Source organism: Pogona vitticeps, chromosome 8, assembly GCF_051106095.1.
Source record: "Pogona vitticeps strain Pit_001003342236 chromosome 8, PviZW2.1, whole genome shotgun sequence".
Classification (NCBI taxonomy): Eukaryota; Metazoa; Chordata; class Lepidosauria; order Squamata; family Agamidae; genus Pogona; species Pogona vitticeps.
This window is the reverse complement of record NC_135790.1, coordinates 8,627,649-8,650,866: the sequence shown is the minus strand read 5'-3', so window position 1 is coordinate 8,650,866 and position 23,218 is coordinate 8,627,649.

The window sequence follows — 23,218 nt, the reverse complement described above, 5'->3', positions numbered from 1 at the left end:
TGCCTCACACTGCATACGACTCCTGCAATGTTTTGTTTTAAATTCAATCCAAAACTGAATTTGTGATGGGCATTTCATGAAAATGTCTGTTTCTTTAATGCACTGTAGCCACTCCTCCCTTTCTGTGATGTGAATCATGATAAAACATAAAGCAGCACTGGTATGATATCTGCACCAAGACTCTTACCTATTCTGAGGTTCACATGGAAACAAGCAAAACTCTAGACAAAGACAGTCTTCATGCTGTCATACATATTACCCATCATCATCATTGTCATCGCTGTCATCATCATCATCATCATCATCATCATCATCATCATCATCATCATCATCATCATCATCATCTGATGATGATGATGATGATGATGATGATGATGATGATTGGGAGTTCAATTCTCCACTGTGCCTCCTTGATAGGGGAAGGACTCAATGATCCATAGGGTCCTTCCAGCTCTGCAGTTCTAAGACGACGACGATGATGATGATTGTAATGTTATACTGCTCCACAATATAACAGAACACATAAAATAGGAAAGGCATGAAGGAACCAAATGCTGCAGTCAATGTTTGCAGCACTAGTTTCAAAATCTGCAAAAACAAGTGACCCCTAATTTCTAATAAATCAAGCAGATACAGATCCTGCTTTTGGTCCTCCCAAATCTAGGGAACCATCTCTAATAGGTGAGAAACCTAGTTTGAGGGCACTAAACCCAGGGGAAGAAAGCTGTGGACAATGTATTGGAAATGGTACTGGCTTTGTGGTTAAAAAAAACAATGGCAGCAACACAACAAACAGCAGCATTGTTCCCAGGTAGAATCACATGATCTTGGTGCTCTCTTTCTTGCAAGAGCTCTGAGAGGAGTTGATGTTTTCACACAGGAAGCAAGAAACAAAATACAGTCGTGCCCCGCTTAATGATTACCCCACATGACGATGAATCCACTTCACGATTATGTTTTTGTGATCGCAAAACAATGTTTTAAATGGGGTTTTTTCGCTTTGCGAAGATTGGTTCCCTGCTTTGGGAACCGATTATTTGCATTACGATGATCAAAACAGCTGATCGTTGGGTTTTCAAAATGGCCACCGAGTGCTCAAAATGGCTCCCCACTGTGCTTAGAGACGGATTCCTCATGATACAAGCACCGAAAATGGCCACCATATGGAGGATCTTTGCTGGACGGTGAGTTTTTAGCCCATTGGAACGCATTAACCAGGTTTTATTTTCGCTTTATGACGTTTTTGCTCTACAGCAAATTCGCTGGAACGAATTAACGTCGTTAAGCGAGGCACCACTGTAAAGTGAATATTAAGAGTGTGTCAAAGGAATTCCAGTGCCTGAATCCAGACTTTTAGTGTGCTTTGTATTCAGCAAATAGGTGAAAAGAGATGAAATGTTGGATATTTGTGCAATTCCAGAGTAACTATGGGACAAAGCACTAACAGTAACACCACAAATGATCCTTCACATCCCATTTGACATTTGTTTAGTTAAAAAGAGGGTTAATACTTTGAAATTAGGAAAGAGGGAATTGAATGTAATGCAATAGATTGAGCTGTTAGTACCAAAGGAGAAGATGAGTGGCAGCTGAAACCCCCAATAAAATCAAAGATCTCCCCTGGACACTCCAACCACTGAGGAACTAGGGAAGATTCAGGCTGAGATTACCTTGTGATGAATCCCATCCATCTCTCCGCCAGCCATTTTGTGGGCCTGTAAGTCATGCAGAAATATCTGAGTTGCTATTTAGGCAAGCTTTTGGCATTCTGAGATACTATTCTTTTCCTTTGCTCTTGTACTGAACATAGTTTTTTTAAAAAACATTCCTGAAATATTATTACACCATTAGGTTTGTGAGTGTGTGTGATTCTGGAAGGATAACTGTTGATGAGCTTTGAGTAGCTAAGTGACACAGTTAGGGAGATGTATGGTTCCTCAAGTCATACTTATATGTGCCTCCCTCACATGTATGCAATATTTTAATACGGTGATCTGGAAATACAGAGATAATGCCACAGATCTGGAGATGGAGCAGGGTGTTTCTTAAAATTTAAAGGCTAGACCTTTTGCCACTTCTGTGTTTTTCCCCCCTAACCTCGGTAAGTCATGGGGGCCAAAAATTGCCCCCATGACCTTTGAATCTTGCCCACCCCTCTAATCGAGAAAATCCTTCTGAATTGAGTGGATACCAAACCGAATGAATAGCTGGGGAGAGGCAGGGCTCGATAGTGAATGTTAAAAATATCTAGCAATGTGGTATAACATAAACAAGCTAGGGTAAATGGAGCAAAGCCATTCCAAGCCATCATGCTCTCATTAAAATGAGTGATTCACTAATTACTTGTGCTATGCTAGGTTGGTACCATGACCTGTGGGACACATGAGCAAGTGGATATTTTTGCAGCCAGCATCTTGTGTAATGTTCAGAGAGTTCTATGCACGGAAATCATTTATTTATGCCAAAAAAAAAAGCCTAAGGTTGTAGTCCTATATTATTTAACCAGAGGAAGTCCTATTGAACTGAATGGGGCTTGCATCCATGAAGATGTGTATAGTAATGTATGGTAACATTATCTTTTTTGGTTTTTCTCTATTTCTTTGAATGCTATCTACATTTTCATCGTACACTTTGTTTCTACAAAAATCTAAGATGTACTCGTTCTCTTCCTCCCTAGAAATTGGCATCCATTTTCTATACACATTTCCCCTAATATTTGCATTTTTATGTTTTTCATAATGTCCACCTTATGGTGGGAAAACTCAGCAGTGGCCAGAGGACTGGAAAAGATCAGTCTACATCCCAATCCCAAAGAAGGGCATTGCCAAAGAATGCTCCAACTACCATAAAATTGTACTCATTTCATACGCTAGCAAGGTTATGCTCAAAATCCTCCAAGGTAGGCTTCAGCAGTATGTGGACCGAGAACTCCCAGAAGTACAAGGTGGATTTTGAAGGGGCAGAGGAACTAGAGACCAAATTGCTAACATGCGCTAGATTATGGATAAAGCCAGAGAGTTCCAGAAAAAGATCTACTACTGCTTCATTGACTATGCAAAAGCCTTTGACTGTGTGGAGCACAGCAAACTATGGCAAGTCCTTAAAGAAATGGGAGTGCCTGATCACCTTATCTATTTCCTGAGAAATCTACATGTGGAACAGGAAGCAACAGTTAGAACTGGATATGGAACAACTGATTGGTTCAAAACTGGGAAAGGAGTACGACAAGGTTGTATATTGTCCCCCTGCTTATTTAACTTATATGCAGAATACATCATGCGAAAGGCAGGACTGGATGAATCCCAAGATGGAATTAAGATAGCCGGAAGAAATATGAACAACCTCAGATAGGCAGATGATACCACTCTGATGGCAGAAAGTGAGGAGGAATTAAGGAACTTCTCGATGAGGGTGAAAGAGGAGAGTGCAAAAATGGTTTGAAGCTCAACATCAAAAAAACTAAGATCATGGCTACTGGCCCAGTCACCTCCAGGCAAATAGAAGGGGAAGATATGGAGGCAGTGACATGATCACTGGGCTCCATGAACACTGCAGATGGTGACAGCAGCCACAAAATTAAAAAACGCCTGCTTCTTAGGAGGAAAGCAATGACAAACCTAGACAGCATCTTAAAAAGCAGAGACATAACCTTGCCGACAAAGGTCCACATAGTCAAAGCTATGGTTTTTCCTGTAGTGTGTTGTATGGAAGTGAGAGCTGGACCATAAAGAAGGCTGACCGCCGAAGAATTGATGCCTTTGAATTCTGGTGCTGGAGGAGACTTTTGAGAGTCCCCTGGACTGCAAGGAGAACAAACATATCCATTCTGAAGGAAATCAACCCTGAGTGCTCACTGGAAGGACAGATTCTGAGACTGAGGTTCCAATACTTTGGCCATATCATGAGAAGAGAAGACTCCCTAGAAAAGACCCTGATGTTGGTAAAGTGTGAAGTCAAGAGGAAAAGGGGACGACAGAGAATGAGATGGTTGGACAGTGTCAACATGAATTTGACCAAACTCCAGGAGGCAGTGGAAGACGGGAAGGCCTGGCGTGCTCTGGTTCATGAGGTCACAAAGAGTCGGACATGACTTAACAACTAAACAACAACAACCCTATGGCGTCTGTTCTTTTCCCATTGACAAAAATGAGTTTGCTTTTTGAGACATACCTGTATATGTTTTTAAAATCAGTGTTTGAGTTTGTGTAGTGTTTATTTCTTTGAAATGTACCGCAAGTTTCAAAAATGTGTAACTTCTCAGGAAATGTGTTCTTGCCTTGTGATGAGGCTTGCAGGGTATGAAATGGAGACTATTGATAGGGACCTGTGATTCAAACAAAAAAAAAATTCACTCCTGTTGCAGGGTGTTTTCTTGGCATAGATGGTTTGTTTTGTTATAAGTGATTGAGGACGTTTATAAAATATTCCTCTGCCTAAGACCATAGAGAGTTGTTTTCACAGCAGTGTAGAAAACACTGCACTTAGTGGAACACAGGTTGTGACATCGTATATGCCAAGATCATTTATACAACCAATAAACTTGTCACAAGATGGTGGCATGCGAATTGACATCACAGTGTAGAAGCTGAGCCACAGACAGATTGCTGCCAGTTAAGATAGACAATGTCCAGGGTTCGCCAAAAACAAGAACACCGAATAATTAACCATGGCACTCCTTCCTCAGTTAAGCAGTGAAGGAAGATGGAAGGGATATTTCAGATGTTACAAGTTGCAATTGAGAGGTACAAATACAATTTTTGGAGTGGATGAACCACCTATATATATTTCAATGCCATGAATATGCTCTACTTCACTTCAGCAATTCTTCCTTATGACATCACTTGACTTATAGATAATTATCTATGGCTTGGCCTCATTTTGTCCATTCTTTCAATTCCATGAGCATTAGAGGTAAACAAATCTTTACAAGGTTTTTTTTTAATGTCCTTTTCTTGAGATTGTTGTGTGGGGATTCTGCATTTTAAAAAATGAGAGAGGGAAAAGAAGTTTGCATTAAAGTTTCTATGCTTTTTCAAATGCATTGCTCACAATATACATATTTTGTATGCGTTATCACCTAATATCCACATTTTTATTAGGTTTTGGTTGCATTGTCTGCAGTTGTTCTGAAATTTTTAAAATAAATACAGTGTGTATTATTCTTGTCCAGAGAAGTACTGAGAAGTATGACTGCAGAAAAATAACTGACATCCACCCATTTTTAAGAGCATGGACACACACAAATATGAATGTAACAAGTCTTCCTGCAGGAAGTGGTAGAACTAACTCAGGAAATAATGGAAAGAGCATCAGAGCACCTGGAAACTATGTGCCCCCTTCTCTTCCATGGCCTAATAACCTTCTACTTTCTGGCAGTAAAATCAGCACCATGGATGGAGCCATTAACTTATTTACAAAATTTGCAATGTTATCACTACATGACAAAAAGGAAAGATACCATGAAAAAGATCACAAGGGAAACCATAGTATGGGACATAACAGTATGTCTTGTAAGACTAGTGACAAACTAAACCTAGTTACTAAAACCAAAATAGACTCAATAAATAACTTTGGGAACACCTTTGTGTCCCGGAATGAAAGATGTTCCTTGTTTTAGAGTCACTTATCTGCAAAACAAGGTTGCACATGAAAATCCTACTATGTTGATTCTTTGTGACAGCTATATGGTCACTGCTTGACTATTTGCACATGGGAAAGGCCTGGTAAACTGTGCTTCCTCAGTATATTGGTCAGAGTTAGAAAGAGGTCTTGTAGATTCTCAGGAAATAATTAATTCTACATTACAACTGGACTTGGATCTTGAACTTAACCACTCTTGATTTCATGATATTAAGGATTTATTGCAACCCCAAAGTAGGCCAGTTTTCCAAGTGGAACTGTGGTATCGCCATGACACTCCTCTTGGCAAATCTTTGAACACAAAGACAAGAAGTAATGGCAGTGAAACAAGGAGCTGCAGTTCAGCCAGAAAGCACCACAAATTCTTGGAGTTATGGGAATAACATAGTGTTTTATATAATAATAATAATAATAATAATAATAATAATAATAATAATAATAATAATAATAATAATAATAATAATAATAATAATAATTTATTTATTTATTTATTTATTTATTTATTTATTTATTTATTTATTTATTTATTTTTTTTTTTTAATTTTATTTTATTTTATTTTATTTTTATGCCACCCACACTACCCAAAGGTCTCTGGGTGGCTTACAACATTTAAAATACAATAAAAATTCATAACAATTAAAATACAATTAAAATATATATAGAAATTGCCATTGGACCCACAGCTAATATTATTTCACTTAATAATCATAGTAATAATGATAATGGTAATAATGACAACAACAATGTAATAAGTTCTTTTTACAACTGACGTTCTGAGATTACCCACCCAAAGTAGAATTTTGTTTTAAAAATGCTTCTTTTGATGTTGCTGCTACAAATAACTCATTCCTGTTTCCTTATACTTTGCAGTATAATTGAATCATATACATGCAAAAACACAGAAACACATGAAATAAAATGTTTCTTAAATCCAAGTATGTGTAATAGTGGTGTAAATCAAAACTTCTCCGTTGGTTTCTTTGTACTGATTTTTTTTAAAACCAGAGATAGTTAGCCTGGAATGCTCTCCTGGAAAATGAAAGTCATTACTTTCTGGCTTTATAATGAAATTGTGTTTCTGTATTGCCTTTGGAACTGATTTGATTTGAGAGGTTCATATCAAAAAATTCTCCCCAGCTCTTCCCACACAGAAACATGTGAGTGTTGTTCAGACATTCCTGGATCAGAGTGAAACATCTCAAAACACCTCCTAACCAGCAGTAACCGGCCTACCATAAAGCAGATTGAGGAAGCTCCCTCAGGGCTATTCCTGTTCTATCAGAGTGAGCAAGAGTGAGAACTGTGTGATTTGCCGCCTATCCCATGCTCCCTAAACCACCTTGCATACTTCTTGTGTGAAGTTTGGTGGACAACGTTGCACTGGAAAGGTAGAAGTTATATTTAATTTCCAATTTGATTTTTTTTATACATGTAACAGAGGATAGGGATGCAAATCTTCACTTGTCCATTCTCATGCCCAAGAAGAAAACCACTAAATGTTCCCTTTTGCTTCTGACACATCAGGATAATGTGTGCCAGCATTAGAGATGGGCATGAATTGGGGAAATGGTGGTTCATGATGGTTCGTGGTTCATTGTTCTTCACGAACTACAAACCATGAACTTGAACGAACTTTCTGACCAAGACACACACACCTGCTTTGTAATTTGGGACTTCTGGGAGTGGTAGAATGCCCCCCCCCTGCATGAGTTAGAGACACAAATATGCAGCAAGTCTTCAGATGACTCTCCTTCACAGCTCCTCCAAGTTTGGCAAAGATTGGATTTGGGACATCTGAGTTATAGCCCCACTACCACCACCAAGCAGGTTCCTCCAGGAAAGTGATCTTTATTGGGTTGTTCTACCGATCCTGGAAGTCCTGAATCACTTGAACCATGAAGCATACGAATCACCAACCCCAGTAACAGTTTGGTGTTTCTTTTCGTTCTGGGGAGGTGCAATTCCTCAAAGTGCCCTAAAAAATCATGAAATGGCTTGATTCATGGGACTTTTCTTGCTTTATGGTTGTTTTGTTCCCTGTTTCCAGCCACCATCAGACAGTTGTCACATTTGTGCAAAAGGGGTTTGCACAAATTGCACAATTGCACAAAATGATATTAACTGCTGTTTGGGGTGATGTGGACTTTTGAAAAAAAAAATGAAAGCATGAGGGACTGTTTGTGAGTTTTTCGTCAACCAGGCAGTCTTTCTCTGCTTGCTGTTTGTTCATTTTGCTTCACAGAGGGAAAGGACCATAGTTTTGCAGAAAGACGTTTTCTGTACATTGTGGAAACTGTGAAGGTGAAAAGCTGCTTCTTATCTCCTTCTTGTGTACAGGACAAAGCATATCTCGGCAGTCTATACCAACATACTGAGAAGGCCAGTTTTGTGGATAATGAGCAATTGTACAAGATTTTTTCACATTTTTAATAGAGGGCACCATCTGCTCCTTCTCCTCAGGAGTCAATATGTTTTGGGCTAGCCCTAGTAATCTGCTTTGATTTGTCTCTGTTTTAAATAGGGCAAGGTATCAGGTTCAGCCAAATCCAGGATTTCAAACCAAACTGGCTTGATCTTGGTGAGGTCTGGATCAAATAGAACGGGCTTATTTGATTCCAAGGTGGAGTATATTCTGATTTATTCAGTGACCCCAGTGTCTAAAACAAGTGGGGAGCAGAGGGTGGGGAGGGATTCTGTGAATGCCTGAGCAAGAGCAAAGAAGGTGAGCTTGGCCTTACTCAGCAACAGCTGTAACATATAATCTGATGCCATTTCAGTTACAGAAATTGCAGGGAGGATAATTTAGAAATGCTCAGTACACATTACCCTGAAACTATTTGTCCAAAATACAGCACATTCATTCCAAGTAAGGCCCAGATCACCTCAGACGAAATTGGGTCCATTCCAGAGTATCAAACCGGTCTCCAAAGTGCATCAATGGACCCCTGCACGGTCTTGATCTCACCTCTCTCCTAGCTCTCAAACTAAAGTACACTTTCAGCGAGCGACAGTATTGTTCCCAGCAATCTCTCCTTCTCTCTCCCTCCAAAAAAACGCTGCCAGTTATTGCAAGGTCAAAAGATTCTTCTGTTATGGTTTGTAATTACAGGTAATTCATCATTATTTTTTTTAAAAAAATTGCCCCAACATCATTTTAATACATTTAACTCATAGCCCACATAGTTGCTGATAGCAGGATTATTTCTAATTTGTGAATATAAATAGTTCTGAGGTGTGGTCTTTTAAATTTCCCCAATTTTCTCCCCTGATTTGGGATTTCTAAATTAACTGACCTAATTTCTGAGGTATTATCAAAATATTAGTAATCTCTTTTGTTTATTTAAAAAAAAAACACCCATATTTTAAACAATGCTAATCTCACCCGATTGGCCATATTTCCTTTTGAGGAACTTTCTCCTTCCTACACTGCTAATGTGCACAAATGTTGATAAACCATTCCCCCCAGCATTGGAGATAATCAAAACATAATTTTTGGCCTACTTAAAGCTGACTTAATAAAATTACTTCAACAATTTGGATTTTGGACATATTCTTGTAGACCTCACAATCACGTTTGCATTTTATACTCATAAAGCATTGGGGAAAAAACCCGACCAAGCTATGATGTACATATACTAACTACAGCAAATTGTTTGTTGATGAACATTCTCCCAACTTGCAAGAATTCAGAAGTACATTAGTAAAACACAACACAGAAGGAGTCTTGATTTAGACGTAACTTAAAATTGTTTATTCAGCCTTTGATCACTCTACCTCTATATTTATATAAAGCTGAAGGAGAAAATGCAAATTAAGTAGTGCTGTGGCCAATTTGAGCGTAAATAATGTATGTCTTGCAATGACCTCTAAAACTAGATTTTCAGAAATCAGCAAAACTCTACGATTTTCAGGGGTAGCACGGAAGATAAGACCATGATAGCCAAGATGTTCCTTTTTTTAAAAAAAACCCAGAAGTTAAATATAACTGTAATAACCGTAGTCATAGCTTTGTCATTGAAAAACAGAACTGCTTACAAATGAGTCGCTATTTGTAACCAGCTATTTCTATCTTCTTGCACTCACCATCTAGAAAACGTATTTTATAAGCCCCATAGCAGTACATAGCTGCTATTTGTTCTGTCAGAAGTTGCAAAGGATAGCTTTTGCTGGATTCCAAGTACATTCTTCCTTGCAAATCAAGTGAAAGAAACCATGAGATTTGTTTCTTTGTGCTAGGCTTCCCCCTCAGTTTAAAAACAGTAATGGCGGGATTCCCCCTCCCTTCCCCTGCCTTTGCTGCCACGACTATTTACAACTTCCATTAACTTGATAATACGTAGAGCAAGTAAATCTCCTTGACTAAAAGAACCATTGAAGCGATCAACAAAGGTGATAATTAGGTAGGCTTTTAGAAAAGAGGGAAGAGGGCAGCCAATGAGGAATAGGCTGCTTTCGCTAATATTTCAGCTGATAAAGGGAGTAAGGAAGGGTGAAAACAGGTTTGGGAATTAGAGAAATAACAATATACATAGCTCAGTCAAGGATAGAAAACTGGCTGGTATTGCATAACCTCCTTTGATTGTGAGTTTTTATGTAGTTACTTGTGAGCAAGTATCATTGAACTCAAAGGTATTTATTTTTGAGTAGACATGCTGTAGTACTTCTAGATGCACCACTGCAAGCAAATTACATCTCAAACTTCATCTCCCTTTTAGTGTGTAGAAAATATGAGGCCAGGAAGTGGAGAGCAGAAGTCCTTCAGGAAAAGAAGCATCACAGAGTTCTAGAAATGGAAGATTTGGAGGTCATTTGCTCCAATACTCTTCCAGTGCAGGAATCTATAGCTGAAGCATCTCTGACAGAGGGATATCTAACCTTTGCTTAACAACCTTAAATGAAGGTGAGTTCAACACATTTTGAGGTGGTCTATTCCACTGTCAAACTCCTCTTATTGTCATGGGATACGCACATCTCATAATGAGATTTCCTTTTCCATAACTGTAATCCATCTCTTTGGACTGCAGAAAATCAGTTTGCTTCATCTTCTACATGGGATCCCTTCAAACAGTGCACAATACTTTAAGTGGTCCTTAGTTGACCAGATAGGCGGGATATAAATAAAATAAATAAATAAATATCACACCTCAGTCTTCTCCAGGATAAGTATAGGCAACCTACTTAACTATTCCTTATACAGCCTCAGTGGTCACCTTTTTCTGGATCTCTTCCAGCGTATGGGTATCATTCTTAAATTGTGATGCCCAGAACTGCATACACCACTGTATGTGAAATCTAATGAAAGCAATACAGTGGTTAATTTCCTCAATCTGAATACAGTGGTGCCTCGTATAACGAGTGCCCTGTTTAACGATGAATCTGCATACTGATGCGTATTTTGCGATCACAAAAGCGATCGCATACCGATGGCCCCTATGGGGAAAAATCACTTTGCGATTTTTCCCCACAGGCACCATTTCCCCCCAGCTGGGCGGCGCTTGCCTCCGAGAGCCGGCGGTGGACACTTCCCCGGAGGTTGCTCTGAAGGCAGTGCCGCCCATCTGGGTGGTGCTGCCTTCAAAGCAACTGCCGGGGAAGCTTCCACCGCCGGCGCTCGGTAGGGCTTGCCTCCGAGCGGCGGGGGTGGATGCTGAGGTGGCTCTGAAGGCAGCGCCACCCATCTGGGCAATGCTGCCTTCAAAGCAACCTCTGGGGAAGCGTCCACCGCCGGCGCTCAGAGGCAAGCCCCGCAGCTAGGCGGGGCTTGCTTCCGAGCACCGCCGGTAGAGGCTGAGGTTGCTCTGAAGGCAGCGCCGCCCAGCTGGGAGGCGCAGCCTTCAAAGCAACCTCCGGGAAAGCGTCCACCGCCGGTGCTCAGAAGCAAGCCCCGCAGCTAGGCGGGGCTTGCTTCCGAGCACCGCCGGTAGAGGCTGAGGTTGCTCTGAAGGCAGCGCCGCCCAGCTGGGAGGCGCAGCCTTCAAAGCAACCTCTGGGGAAGCGTCCACCGCCGGCGCTCAGAGGCAAGCCCCGCAGCTAGGCGGGGCTTGCTTCCGAGCACCGCCGGTAGAGGCTGAGGTTGCTCTGAAGGCAGCGCCGCCCAGCTGGGAGGCGCAGCCTTCAAAGCAACCTCCGGGAAAGCGTCCACCGCCGGTGCTCAGAAGCAAGCGCCGCCCAGCTGGGGGGAGAAGGCGGCGAAGGTTCAGGGCGCCCACGGTGGACACTTCGCCGGAGGTTGCTCTGAAGCCTGGCTTCAGAGCAACCTCAGGGGAAGCGTCCACCACGGGGGCTCTGAACCTTCTTCCCCCCAGCTGGGTGGCGCAACCTGCAGGGAGGCATCTACAGCCAAAGCAAGCGCCGCCCAGCTGGGGGAAAATGGCTGCCCGCAGCGTTTTCGCACCTCACTTACCAAGGCGGCGAAAATGGTGGCCGGATCGGGATTCTTCGCTTACCGGTGAGTTTTCCCCCAATAGGAATGCATTAAACGGAGTTTAATGCGTTCCTGTGGGTTTTCCCCTCCCGCATAGTGAAGAATCCGGATAGCGACGTTAATCCTGGAATGGATTAACATCGCTATGTGGGGCACCACTATACTGCTTTCCTCTTGGTGTGGCCTGGAATTGTGACAGCTGTTTTTCCCACTGAATTACTGTTAACTAATGTTTAGCTTGTAATTTATTAAGACAACTAGACCGTTTCAAAGGTGTCACTAGCAAGGCAGGTATCACCCATATTATGTTTGTACTTTTGACTTTTTCCTAACCAAATGTTTAACTTGTTGGAAGTTTTGCAACATTTAGCAGGTTTGGCTGGGAGGGATGTTTCTGGGCTGGAGCGACTGTTGATGTATCCAGCCCTAACCAATAATTCCTTTTCCTCCTGATTTCAAAGAGAAGCTCCGCCTCTCTCCTGAAAGCTTTTCCCCTCTCCATAGTCTGTTGAAGTCTGTTGCTGAAAACAGTCATGTTTATCAGTTTGCTATTTGATCTGTTCAACTATAAGTAAATGACACATTTTTACGTTTTCTACTATTAATGTCTCAAAGTCAGTTATTGAGACTGTAAGAGGCAGTTAATGCAAAAAGTGGTGGACTAATCTGGGGGATTTGAAGCAATTCTGCTCTGTGAATCCCTGTACATCCGCTGTGCAGCTGGTAGAGGAATTTAACCAAAAATTAAAAACTCTGCAGCATCACTTGAATCAGGATTTTCTGTTCTGAAATATTAATTACACCTTCCAGTTTGGTGTCATCTGCAAATGTAATAAACAGCCATCTAGTTCTTGGTCCAAACCATTTATAAAGATGTCAAATAATAGTGAGTTCAGGACAGGAAGCTGCAGTACTCAGCTAACCACTTCTTTCCCAACTGATGAGGAATCATTGCTGAAAATTACTTTGGTATTGTGTGCCAACTTGCTAAAAAAACACCACTTGATAGATCCATCATCTAGCCTATTTTTTACCAGCTGAAATGAAGTTATACTATACAAATGTGCAAAAAACTGACTGTATCAATCACGATTGTTCATCTGATACAGGAAGACCATGAATGAAACAAAGAGCTTCTGGATCCTCTTGAGGAAGAGTACATCCATACCGATCCTTCATGTTGCATTGGGCATTTTTAGAGTTAGATTTTCAACCAAAGAGACTCAGATATTTGAATTTATGAAACAGGGAATCAAAACTTAATACACAGTATCAGTAGACTCAACTGCTCGCACCAAATGGGAATTAACAAGTGAAACTCCCAACTGATCTACAGTCACACTGAATCCTGGTTGGAAATAAAGTAGCTAAGCCAGATTTTTTTAAAAGGAAAAGAATATTCTAGCAAATCCTAGTGAGCAATAGTGAAAACATTTTTCACTTTGCCCTACAGTTCTTCAAAATGGCTGGTGGGGACCTCCGTTGCACCTTAGCAGTTGCAATGTCCAGAGTAGATCTTGTGATTTGTTCAGTGATTACTGGTTACCCAGAGGAGACCTTGGGTCCAGTTGTCACTTGCTTACTCTTTGGACGCCAGCACTTCAGCCTCTTGTTACAGTGGTACTTTCGATTTTCGCCTTTGCTCAATTCAAATTTCTGACGATATTTTCAATCCCATGAAGATAGGAAAGCTTGGTTGGCATCTTGTTCCAGTTGGGAACAAAGAGGGTCTACCTTGTGGCTTCTCCATAATCCATAGTTAAATTACTGGGACCTATGGTTAAAAACATTTCAGTCACATGGATGCTGGATGGAACATGAAGGCACTGTGGGATAGAAGTGTTGCTCCATCCCATGAATAACCAGTAATTCTCTGCTCTGTCTTGTATTAAGCCTGAACCCACACAAATATTCTGATACAATCTCTTTTGAAGCATTTGTCCAAAAACAGTTGCACATTCCTCACAAGGCAAGCTGAGATTCCAAGTTACTTTAGTGCCCTTGGACACAGCTCATTTGGCCCTGGGGACTTAAATTCATATAGAGTAGCTTGGTGTTCCCATACAATCTCTTTAATCTATATTCGACGTCAGCACACCTATGTCACGGATTATTCTGTTTGCTTTAGGTTAAGCAGTAGAGAAGGCTGAGTCTAATAGGTATTGAGCAGTTGTCCCTTCTCTCTGCTACCCATCAACATTTTTCCATCCTCTCTCTTCAGAGGACCTCCTCCTTTTAAACACTTGACCCAAACTTAACCCCTTTTTCATTCCTTCTACCTTTCCAGAAAATAATACGGTCAACCAAACAAGTCAGGAGATTTTTGGACCTTATAGCCAGGGCTCTCCATGGCCAGGTCCCTAAGCTTTCAGGCATTTCGGGGCCCTTCTGGCACTTCAGTCTGCAGCTGACGGCCTGACCCTGGTCAACTGGTGGGCCTCTAGTCCCTGCAGGGCCCCTAGGCTTCAGCCTAGTCAGCCTTATGAATAATGCCATCCTGAGTAGATGTAGTCTAGAGGGGCGGGGTAAAAATCGAATAAATAAATAAATAAAATAAATGCCATAGTGGGTGGAGAAGGTAGCTACTGAGGGGAAACAGTTCTTTAATGTCTTGTGTGACTGTCAGAAATTTGAAGTTCTAGTCAGATGGTCAAACCACATAATATTGGTGGTTCCCTTCTCAAATCAAAGATGCTTCTCAGCTGCAATGTTGCGGGTTTTTTTTTTAATGTCATTCCCAGTCAATTTTAATCTAAGCATGAGAGTTTCTAGAATTACCTTTAGATTTGGTGCATCTACATTTTCCTGTTGCTTTCTATCCCTTCTGTTCATTTTCATATCCCAGCCTTCTTTTGACTGATTTACACATAAGTACTAGAAAAAAATCACAGCAAAATCTATGAATAACTGCATCGAAATTCTGTTTGTTGGCCAGTGTTTCCATGATTTGTATCCATTGTTCATTGATCATTGGGCTGCATGACTTCAGACTGGAGATGCAGGGTCAAAAGTTTGAATGATCATCCATAGGCAATGCATCCCTGGATATGCTGATCTCCTTTCTCTCCAAGATAAGAGCAGAAAGATTTATGAATGAGCCCATTTACCATTTAGCCAAAGCAGCAGCCAGACAGATACTTCTGATCACTGACTGGTAGAGCTTCAGCCAAGCCATCACTTTTCAGAACACATTTCTGACAGCATTTCTGATTTTTTTTTCCTTTTTCCACTTGTCTTATAGAAAAAGCACCCACTTAGCAAAATATATTCCAAATATTCTCCAACATCTTTTTTTTGGGGCGATGGTGATGGCAGCCAAGACTTCTTTTCCCCCATGTGCTGAATCTATGATAAGGTAATGTTTTCTTGAAGGTGCAAATTGGTACTAGGCTGCCGGTAGAGTCTTTGTTGTTGCCACACACAAATACACACACACACACACACACACACAAACAAACAAACAAACAAACACACCAAAGAAAGAAACAAAGAAAAACTGCAGATACAATATGAAGGATTCTTGTTAGGATACTCATTTATGATGAGACAGGCACTGTCAACATGGGATGATGGCTTGTTGAGAAACTGCTGCCCCTCCCCCATTATTTATACAGCCTGAGAGTGAGATAAGAAACCCACCATTTTTGGTTGCTGTTCAGGTTTCCACAATATATGCAAACTATTTCAGTGCAAACCCGGGTGGGTGGGGCTCGTCAGCCTGGGAAGGCAGCCCATCTAGGAGAAGGAAAACTCCGATTCCAAACCTCCACTGCCTTGTGGCTATATCCAGTGATGGAAAAGGCTTCAGGAATTAACCTCGAGGCGAAATCCGGAGCCGGAGTCCCGGAGGCAGTTTGTGTTGTTATGGCAACTCCTGCGACGTCGCTGGAACCAGTTGTATTGGCTCTTGCCTTTCCATTGGGCCATTTGAGCAATGTGGAGAGGGGGGATTTGCTGGTTGGGTAACAGCCTATCCTCCATATTATTTTACCCAGGTTTCCTGCTCTGGAGAGGACACTCCAGCTTTGCATACATCGTCAAAATAACATGAGAAGTAGCAGTTACTGGTTATAAGTCTTTGCTCAATTGGTGTAGAGCATGACGCCAGGGGCTACTTCTGACAGAGGGAGAGGGCATTGCACCCCACTAGGTAGCTACCACCCACCTTAAGCTGGGCAGCCCCCAGCCAGTAAGGTGCTGCCTTGCACGTTACCATAGTCTCTGGAGACTGAAGGATGCCTAATCTAAATCTCAGTGCAAAACTAGTCTGTTCCCTTTTTGAAGCAAAATATGCATGCACAGCAAGCACAGACAGAGATTGATTAAAAAGATGCAAACAGCCTATTCTATGCTTTCAATTTTTCTTCTATCCATGCAAGAGTTATTGTTGCTATTGGTAATTTATTCAAAACATTGTTCTTGCAAATGAAGCAACTGTTGTTGATATCAGCAGGAAATGCTTTTCAATTTCAAAGGATAAATGCTATATGTTTATGTGTTATCATTCTTCTATATGCCTACAGGATAAGCTTGGATGTGAACCCCTCTTATGAAACCCACTTCTGAGAAACTGTTGGAGCATCTCTTATTTGTGGCAACATGAAACCCACAACATGATATGGAATTTTAAGAGGCTATGTCTTCAGATCTCTGGGCAGGGCAATAAGGTAATGACCTTCCCATGTTATTTGTTTCTTCATTTGCCTTTTAGAATCAAACTGTCTATGGCCATGAGAGTTACATTTAGCTATCCTGACTGTAATAGCCACTCACAACTTTATCCTCTATTACTTTGTCCAATGATTAGATGATGAGCCATTTATATGACATACAAGCTAATGGCCACCATCTTATCTTAATGTAATAAATGTTTTATGTCACTTACAGACTGTGCATGGATGCTGGGTTAGGGAGGTATTTAAATTTTTAAGTTTCCCACTTTCAATCTGAAGTCATATATTCCACAATTCAGGATATGACTGTGCAGCTCAGATCATACTTCCCAGGCAACTTTGTTCTTTTCTCCTCTTCCCATTGATTCTATAGAAAATGTTTGACCAGTATCAAAAGACCTTGAGAATCTAGGCCTGATGTGCCCTGTTTTCTTGGTTTTTACCTTTAACAGAGGGAGCACGATACACCGCCAGCTCGTTGCATGTGGTGCAGATGGAGCAAAACATCTTGTAGATGGCGTGATCTGCTTCACTGCATACCAATAACTGACCTTGAACATTGATGCAAACCAGTATCCAAAAAGTAAAAATAATTTGGATTCATCTAGCTGCCAGTGAAGTCATTAACCAGTGCACATTGCAGAGAAAATGAAATGCTTTTGATAATTCCCTTTCTATTCAGAGGGAAAAATGCATTTAGAATGTATTAAATTGCTAGCCACAGATGTTACTTACCTTTGAACCCGTAGCCTTACCATCCCCATTTGAGTGAACAGGTGTTTATTAATTCCACTAAGCTCCCTCGTTCCTGAATTGGTGGTAATATAAGCGATATTAGGAAACAAATGTGCTCTGCTTCAATTCCCACATGGGTTATTTTAAAAATAAGTTTAAAGTGAGATATCTTTGAATATTGTTCTGCTTGGCAGCACATTCTCAGATTAAAACCTACTCAAAAGTGGCATTGCTCGGTGACTGAGATAATTGTTTTAAAGATATAAAACTGAACTTAAAGGTGTAGCAGGATTGGTGTAGGTACCTGCCACTCTTGGACAGCTGTTTGGGCCAGAGCAGCTTTGCAAAATCCATTTGCTGTTGACATCTGCCCAACTCACTACACAGATAGATAGCAAAGAACCATAAGTCACCATTTTAAATCTTTTGCAATATTCTAGAACAGTAGTTCCCAACTTCACGCAACCCAAAAGTAGTTGCCTGAAGTAGTTCTTGTAGTCCAAGAACTACAAGAAATTGCAGTTCTTGGACTACAATTTCCAGAAATCCTGGCCAGTGGAGGAAGTGGTGAAGGACTTCTGGGAGTTTTAGTCCAAGAACATTTGCAGGCCCAAGGTTAGGACCACTGTTCCAGAGCATCCAACATAGCAGTGTCCTTGGGTAACCCAGTAAATTTTAAAATGTAGCTCCCATCTTCTTACCACTGCTTCCAGATGATCTTTGAAAGGAAACCTAAAGTAAGGAGCAGGGGAGGGAATGTAAAATTGTCTGCCCACCTTCTTTCTGTGTAGAGGAAAATGAGAGGCATGTTGTAACCAGCTGTCCCTATGACAAAAGTTGAGAAATAAATAGAATGCTTTTCAAAGCTTCTTTATTATATTGCAAGGCAAACAGTCAACAGGAACATAGCTGCTTGCTATGTACAAAGCAGACAGCTACTCCCTCCAATTTGTGCGTGAATCTGTGAGGAAAAACTATCCCTGTTCATAGATGAAAAAGTAATGCTGTTGAACACTAAACATATATCTTAAGAAGACAGGTTTTGCATGTTCCAGGAGAGTACCAGAGAGCGTAGGCAGAGTACTGAGATTATTTGAGAGCCAAGAATTAGACATTGTGCCAGGGTGCTGAAACTGAAGGACAAAACCAGAAGTCCAAGTTGGAGATTGAGTCAAGATGAAAGGATAAACCAGGAAACAAAATGGGGTGGGGGGCAGAAACAGTTACAATTCCAAAACCCATAGGTAAAAGTTCCCCTTGACATTTAATCCAGTTGTGTTTGACTCTAGGGGGTGGTGCTCATCCCGTTTCCAACCCATAGAACCAGCGTTTGTCTGAAGACAGTTTCCGTGGTCACATGGCCAGTGTGTCTAGACACAGAACACTGTGACCTTCCCACTGTGGTGGTACCTATTTATCTACTCACATTTACATGCTTTCAAACTGCTAGGTTGGCAGGAGCTGGGACAAGCGACGGGAGCTCACTCCGTCATGTGGATTCGATCTTACCACTGCTGGTTGATACAATTTTTGTGGTGCCACTAGTAAAAGAACAGAATGCAAATGAGAAAGACAGCTTTGGCCAATTAGGTAAATTTGCACAAATCACAGTAATTGCTGAAAATGTTAATGGTTGTTTTGTTGGCTGGACTTTTAAGGATTAGAAGCCTGGTGAGGGGGGTTATTCCACCCTTGTTTTTCAATCAGTCAATTTTTCTGTGCCTGACTGTTTGTTCTTGACCCCCGAAAGAAAAAGGACACCAGTTCTATAGTAAAACTGGAGATTTCTTAATAGACTGCTGCACACTACTGACATAATAGTGACATTTCTTCTCATCACTACTCATCCTCATTGTTAATATTTAAATAGGAGAAGGAGTTTAGGATGGGCATTTTATTTTATTAAGTATTTATTAATTTATTTTATGGCTCTTCACAGAATTTTATACACACCAATACACACACCAACAATGACATCCTGAGGGAAGATGTTAATTTGGGAAAAAAAGTAGTAAAGAGGTAAGGGAACTACACACGATGATGAAACTAAAGAAAATTTTAGACCACCTTTACATAGAAGAGGAAAAAAAACCTTTCCAGCATTCAGATGACGATCAAGGAAAACCACCTCCAGTAATTTTCCTACTTTTGCATCATTAAAGCATGTCCCATCAACCTTGCCCTGTCCTCAACACAATCGTGTGGACCCCTCGCTCTGCCAGCTTTTCCAATTTAACTTCAGCTTTCCTCTGCAAACTTAGAATAAGTACAGTGGTGCCTCGCTTAACGATTACTTCATTAAATGATGAATCCACTTGATGACGAGATTTTTGCAATCGCTTTTGTGATTGCAAAACGATGTTTCAATGGGCGATTTTCATTTGACGATGATCGGTTCCCTGCTTCAGGAACCGATTCTTCACATTACAACGATCTAAAAACAGCTGATTGCCGGGTTTCAGAATGGCCACCCATTGTGCAAAATGGCTCCCCGCTGTGATTCGGACGGATTTTTCGCTTAACAGGCATCGGAAAATGGCTGCCCTATGGAGGATCTTCGCTGGACAATTAGGTATTTAGCCCATTGGAACGCATTGAGCGGTTTTCAATGCATTTCAATGGGGTTTTCCCCTGCTTGATGATGATTTCGCTCTACAGGAATTTCTCTGGAATGGATTAACGTCGTCAAGCGAGGCACCACTGTAGTACGTACAGAACAAGTGTGCAGATCACAGACCACAGTACCTGCCACATGCAGGGTACTGGTTCTCTCTCAGGACCTCAGAAGTCTGTTTGGGACTCCAGTCCTGAGAAGACAGGCTCCCAATCTTGCTCAGACAAAAAAAAGGGAAGCCAATCTTGAAGTGTTCAGTCGCCCCTCCTGGCTAGATTGGGTGATACGAGTAGATTTAGGTGGGAGAAGGCGTTCCGCAAAGTATTGAGGTCCTAAACTATTTAGGGCTTTGTATGTGATCATTAAGACTTTGAAATCAAAGCGGAATCGAATGGGCAGCCAATGCAATTTGGCCAGAGTGGGAGTAATATGTTGATGTTTTTTCACTCCACTAAGAAGTCTGGCCGCTGCATTCTGCACCATTTGTAGTTTCCGCATTAATTTCAAAGGTAGCCCCACGTAGAGCACATTACAGTATGTTAGGAAAGTGTGAAGGCTAGCATAGAAGGGAATAACAGAGGATGAGATGGTTCGACAGGGTCAGTGAAGTGACCATCATGAATTTGACCAAACTCCGGGAGGCAGTGGAAGACAGGACGGCCTGCCGTGCTCTGGTCCATGGGGTCACGAAGAGTCGGAAACAACTAAACGACTAAACAACAACAATCTCGAGATTACGAGCGCATGGACCAAGGTGGTGAGTGCACCAACGTCAAGAAAGGGACACAGCTGGGCAATCCGCCAAAGATGGAAATAGGTGGTGCAGACCACTGACGTCACCTGAGTTTCCATGGTGAGCGCCGGGTCCAGATGTATCCCCAAGCTGCGAACCTCATTCTTAGCAGTGAGAGTCACCCCCCCAAAAAAGAGAGGGAGTTTCCCATACCACTGACAGTAGGTCCACCCACCCTCAGGACATCCGTCTTGTCCGGGTTCAGCCTCAGCCCATTTTCCTGCATCCATTGGAGTACAGACCCCAGACAGCGTTGCATGGACAGAACAGCATCCTCTGTAGTTGGAAAAAAAGAGATGTAGAGCTGAGTGTCATCAGCATACTGATGGCACGATGCTCCACACCCCCTGATGACCCCACCCAGCGGCCTTATATAGATATTAAACAGCACTGGGGAGAGGGTCGAGCCCTGCGGAACTCCACAATTGAGGCTCCATGGGACCGAGTCCTCTTCCCCAAGCTGGACTCTCTAGAGATGATTCTCCAAGAAGGATCGGAGCCAGGCCAATGCCAGTCCACCGATTCCCAGCTTGGAGAGCCTCCCCAGGAGGATACTGTGGTTGACGGTATCAAAGGAAGCTGAGATATGTCCGTCCCCTCCACTCCAATATTGCCGAAGCATCAAGCCCACTGATCTGGCCTGCATATTTGGCTGCTAAAAACACGTAGCTGAACTCAAACCCAGGACAATGGTATCCCTGAATGTGCAACGATAAGAACACAAACACAAACTTTCTTTTGCCCTGCCTGTTCGTCCGAGATGATGCAGCTCCCAGCATTCGTCTCCTCCAGCCAGACGTGTAAAGAAGCCCAGCCCCAACCGATTAGCACATTAGTGAATGAATGTTTTCTAAGTTTTCCCTTAAGTTATGTGCCTCCAAAGCTCTGAAGAGCCTGTTCAGTGCATATATATTTATCGTTACCCTCATTCACCAACACCAGATGTCAAAATAAGGCTTTGATTTTTAGTAACCTGAAGTCTCTGGTCATTACTCTTGGAGTGGTTGTTGTGCATTTATGAGAGGATGCTCTAAGATGGAGGGCATGGTACATTTCCGAACAGAAGACCATTTGTATGCAGATTTCAGGGAACAATATCTTAAGCTCTTAACAACTGGAATCAAGAACAATTCCTCTTTATATACAGTTTTATTTCTGCTAGCTAGCACAGACCACTATATATCCCATAGGACCGCTAAATTTGTTAAATAAGCCATGGAAAGATGGAACTCATTTGCCTGCTCACAGTCTCTTCACATTAATCTTACAACATAATACTAGTTTGAGAATGCTTATTTTATTATTATGCTTTTCTAATTGTTCATGTGTATTTATATTAGATGTCAAATGCTGTATTTTAAAAGTGCTTTAATTTCTGCTTATATGTACATCCTGATTATCTATGATGCAATAAAGTATTCACGTTTGTCTCCTGTGTTCCTTTCCTTGACTGGACCAATAATTGGCTTCCAGCAGCTGGCTTCCAGTGGGTAGTGATAGAAAAGAAATCCACTAAAAATGCATGCAATTGAACAATATACACAAATAAGCTTTAGCAAAACGTATCCATTGCAGAAGTTCATTCAGATATTTGTACAGAAATAAACATGTGGGGAAAAATCCAGATGAATTTCCATGTGACTAGAAGAAAATACTCTGAGTACTCACTGGAGGAACAGATCCTGAAGCTGAGGCTTCAATACTTTGGCCATCTCATGAGAAGACTCCCTGGAAAAGACCCTGATGTTGGGAAAGTGTGAAGGCAAGAGGAGACGGGGATGGCAGAGGACGAGATGGTTGGACAGGGTCATCGAAGCGACCAACATGAATTTGACCAAACTCCGGGGGGCAGTGGAAGACGGGAGGGCCTCGCGTGCTCTGGTCCATGGGGTCACAGAGTCAAACATGACTTAAAGACTAAGCAACAACAGAAGAAAAGGCAATGACACAACCTGATGAAATCAAGGCAAAGGATGGAAATACTGATAGGGTTTAGGGTAACCCCATGAAATTAAGACTGAATTGTTTTTCATATCCCTCACAATGGATTTGGTTATGTATTGATCACTATATACAAAGGTCCTTTGCAGTTGAGTGTCAAAGGCTCTGACATCATTGGTAACATAATAGTGTTCCTGTGTCCATGTACATATCTCCTGAAATTCAACTGAACCTTGCACAGCGCAAAGAACACCTGTGAGTCATCTCAGAGAGTGATGCCAAAACAGTCCTAATTGTGTCGATGGTTGTGCAATTGACTGCACAGCTCACTGCATTAACTAGTTGCACAATGGTCCTGCAGGATGGCTCGTTGGACAGCAGGACCCCTATATCCACA